Below are 4,778 nucleotides of genomic sequence, written 5' to 3'. Positions count from 1 at the left end.
GTTTTAACAGTTTTTTTGGTGAAGCGTTTATAGTTTTCTATACATAAGATCATGTCATCAGCAAATAGAGATAATTTTACTTCTTCCCTTTCTGTAATTATGTCTCTTATTTCTTTCTCTTTCTTAATTGCTCTGGCTAGAAACATTGGACTTGAATTATACTTTAATATATAATTAAAAGACAGCAAGAAAACATGAGAGAACATGGGTTCACATGCATATGAAGCAGAGAAACATAGTGGATTTTTGTTAGGAGGATATAATTTCCAATTATCCAGACCCTTTTCACTCAATAATTTCCTACACTGCAGAGAAGTTGGGTGTTGGATCACTTCCTTCTATGCTTTTTAGACCAGAAGTATAAATTCTAGCAATGTGCTAATTTATTATCAAATGTTATAAATCCCCAAATAATTTGTAACATACACACACACACACACACACACACACACACAGAGAGAGAGAGAGAGAGAGAGAGAGAGAGAGAGAGAGAGAGAGAGAGAGACCAAATTTGTAGGAAAAAAAATCATGTTTTGGAGTTGCATAGGCCATAGCAGTGATTTTTAGAAGCCAAATGCCAAGAGAATAGAGGTGTTGAGCACTATAGCCCCTTTGTTCCTAATTAAGCACAAGTAAATGTATTTGAGTTATTTGATTAGATCTATTAGATTTTATTTTGCATGTAACTAGCATAGAGCCAGACCTGGGAGTACTCACTCACCACTAAATTGTCTCCTGATTAGAAGGTTGAGTGTTGTTGGTTGGCATTTGGTTCAGTTAGAAAACTCCCATTCTGAATGCCAATCTAAACTGGCCACCTTGCAACAAAAAGAAACAGTGTGTTGGCCATGGGCTGGTTCATACCGCATTGAGGCTGAGGATGTGTGGTTTGATGGAAAACTGAATGCTGGAGCTCCCCATCAGTCTTCCCACATATGAATGCCTACAGTGTCTCCTAACTACTAGGAGGACAGGACTCATAATCAAGAGCCTTCAAGAGAGCCTGGATTGATGGGCATGTGTCCTGTTCCCTGAACAAAGTGTGCTTCCCAAAGCCAGCACTGGTGCCCGCTAGCACCTCTCCATGAAAACTTAGGTCCACACCAGAGATGAACTCCCTCTTCACTTCTCTCAAGTATGCTCAGATTAATTTCTGTCTTAGTTCATTTTGTGCAGGTATAACAAAATAACTGAGACTGGGTAATTTATAAAGAACAACTATTTATTTTCTCACAGTTCTTTGCCTGCCCTTCCTCCAGAATTTTTTTGTTTGTCCTTCTTTACCTCCTGCAAGTTGAATGCCTACCTCATGCTCCCAGGGTTCCTCTCTATCAGAAAATTTGGTCCCCACTGGTACTATTGGTTACCCATGACTGTCTCCCTTGCTGAGGCTGTGAGCTATAAGAGGCTGACTTTGTCTCTGTAAACTCAACCCAATCCAGTACCAAGGACAGAGTATGCCCTCAGCAAATGGGTGTCAAATGGATGGATGGATGGAAAAAAAAAATCATTGTGCAACTTGACTTGGATTAAACAAATATTGAATGTCTCCTATGTGTTGGACTCAGTGCTAAGAATTCAATGGTGACCATACAGACATAGTTACTGCCTTTAAGGAGCTTCCAGTCTGGTTTATAAGTTTATAAGCCCCAACCCTTTTCTTTCTCCCTCCCTGAAAAAGTCTACCTAACAGCCTGCTTCTCAGTGTTTAGGATACATCCAGGCTCTCTTGAAGGCAGAGGACGGAGCAGGGGTCTCAGTCATATTCTCAGTTCTATCTGCCACAAGAGTAATGTAAGTGTAGATGGTACTGATGGGAGAGAAGCTCAATCTTCTGTCTTTTGGCTCACCATTCAGAGGCTCCGACTTTCTGTGACAGTCCCCCTCAGGGCCATACTATGGCTTTTCACTCTTTCAGGTGCCTGCACTCCTGCTGACCTCCTCAGTCCTGAGTCAGTGCAACAGATGCCAGAACTTTCCATGTCCTCACATTGAGTGCAAATCACACAGCATTAAACAAAACAGATATCAGCACTGCCTACCCTCTGTCCCCTTCCCTTGGCAAAAGGAAATGGTAAGTGCATGCTGTTGGGCAGGTGTAGTGTATCAGGCAATTACTTTTCTAAACTCTCAACCAACCTGCAAGATAAGCATCACAGATATGGGAATCAAAGCTCTCAGAAGTTGGGCAGACTTGTTCAAGACCTCATAGGACTTGAATTCAGGTCTTTCTAGGTCCATAGCAGGCGCTTATCCTACTACACCAGGCTTTATGGAGCAAAGTGAAGGACTGTGCTTTGAACAACCAGGGGTCAATTTGCTGAAATGGCCAAACATAAGTTCTTTGGAGTCCTATCAAAGGCTATGTTTTCCTCTGTGGATATTCAATCTTTAATCTCACAACCTAGAGAAAAAAAATTTCTAGGTGAAAGAAAGCTGACAGGAAGGAATTTAGACAGGCTTTCCAGGGTGACATTAAATTGCCTCCAAACCAGTGAGCTATGGCAAATGCTCCACTCTTGATCAACTTTATAATCCAGCTGGGGCAGCATACATCCTGCCATGCAAATGAGATTCCAGAAAGATGGGCTGAGATCAGGGTAAAATTGGGACTTGTTCTCAGAGGATGTCATGAGCTGACTGTTGGGGTGATGTTGAAACCCCAGGGTGTCACGGCCAGTGTCAATCATTCCAACTAATGTGTTTTGGGGGCCAACTCTGGGCCAGGCTCTGGACCAGGCCCTACATTTTCAGTTATGAAATTGGCAGTGAACACAAGCTGGAGAAGTGGCAATTAGACAAAGAAATCTCATGCACTGAGAAGTGGTAAAATAGGGGTGGCTCCTGTTCACACCTCTGTGTGTGAATAGAAGCCCTTGCCCTCCAGGAGCTTATGACTGCTGTGACCTGCCTGAGACCAGGGTGCAAGTATCTGACAACAAATGGTACTCATTCATTCAACAAAATCTGCAGGTCAATGAAAAGACAAGATTAGTGAGACAGCCCTATCTCTTCAATATCATTACACGCATTCTATAGAAGACGGAAAATACCTTCAGACAGCTTGTCAACTTGCCTGGGCTCATGAGCTGGTGTTTGGAAGAATCAGATTGGAACACTAGACTGAATGGGATCACAAGGCCTATATCTTTCCCCAATGTAACAGAGGCTGAAATGACTCTGAATTGCCCTCTCAATGAATCTCATCTGTAATTATTCTTTGGAGTCTGAAGAGATGCTTTGATACAAGACTAGTGTCTAGTTCATGTGCTCAACTCAGGCCAGTTGGCTCAGGCCAGAGGCCTAGAAAGAGCCCAAGCTGTTGCTAACTCTTCTTGGGGACCAGTTTATATCATATAGGGAGGAACAGTGGGTTTCACTCAAGTTGCCCTCAGCAATTGCATATCCTCCATAGTAGACTCAGAGACAAGCCACCCAAATCCCCTTCAAGGAAGGACTTGCTCCCCAGCTGCTGGGGGAATAAAGCAGGCACCTCCAGCTATCAGCTCCTCTAGGATCTGCCTCAGCTGCAGAGAGCCTGGGTCATACCTTCCTTGTCAGCCTGTATTCAGTGGCATAGGCCAGCCATTTCAGCCCAGCCCAACACTGATGGGTGATCTTTGCTCTCATGCTCCTTATCAAGTGGGCCAACGCTTTATCAGGTCTACATTGTATTTTGACTTTTCCCTCTGAGCCATCCTGCTTCCTCCCCTTCCTTCCACAAGTGTTCATTCCTAATAGACATCTTGTTTGTTTTGTTTTGTTTTTTGAGAGGGAGTTTCACTCTTGTTGTCCAGGCTGGACTGCAATGGCATGATTTTGGCTCACTGCAACCTCCGCCTCCCGGTTTCAAGTGATTCTCCTGCCTCAGCCTCCTGAGTAGCTGGGACTATAGGCACCCGCCACCATATCCAGCTAATTTTGTGTTTTTAGTAGAGATGGGTTTCTCCATGTTGGTCAGGCTGGTCTCGAACACCTGACTTCAGGTGATCCACCCGCCTCGGCCTCCCAGAGTGCTGGGATTACAGGTGTGACCTAATAGACATCTTGCACTCCAGTTTGTCTTGGCATTTACTGTCAGAGACTCCAACCTCCAGCAGTGTTGAACATCTTCAGCAGTGTGTGTGTGTGAGGAGTGGAATGAAGAGTGTTGCAAACAGACATAGCCTTGCTCTCAAGATGTTCATCACTGGGCATGAAGGGAGAAGCGTAGATGGTTCAGTTCAGACTCCCATCTGCAGAAGAATTCAGAGTCTAAACTCCCTGCATCTGCCTGAGTGCCAGCACGGCTGGCCCTCCTCGGTGCCCAGCCTGGCTGAGAGTGAGTCACAGAGGCCTGGGGCCATATGAGGAATCTGTGGCCCTGGGCACCAGCTTATTTCCAGCTCATCTGCCAATTACTTTGCTCATATTCTTCTCTTCACATCCACTGACCATCCTGATGCAAGCCACCAGCACATTCCCTGAGTTCCATCTCTGGCCCCCTGCTCTCAGTCATTCTCCACAATATATCCACAGTAAACTCAAAATGCAAAGCAGATCACATTCTCTACTGCTTAAAACTTCCCAGTGGGGCCAGGCATGGTGGCTCACATCTATAATCACATCTATAATTGCTTGAGCCTAGGTGTTCAAGACCAGCCTGGGCAACATATCAAAACCCTGTCCCTACAAAAAATACAAAAATTAGCCAGGAATAATGGCACATGCCTGTAGTCCAGCTACTCAGGAGGCTGAGGTGGGAGGATCGCTTGAGCCCAGGAGGTGGAGGTTGCAGT

Source organism: Chlorocebus sabaeus, chromosome 23, assembly GCF_047675955.1.
Source record: "Chlorocebus sabaeus isolate Y175 chromosome 23, mChlSab1.0.hap1, whole genome shotgun sequence".
In the NCBI taxonomy this organism is placed as follows: domain Eukaryota; kingdom Metazoa; phylum Chordata; class Mammalia; order Primates; family Cercopithecidae; genus Chlorocebus; species Chlorocebus sabaeus.
The sequence above is the reverse complement of the archived record's forward strand: the minus strand, read 5'-3'. Positions refer to the sequence as shown.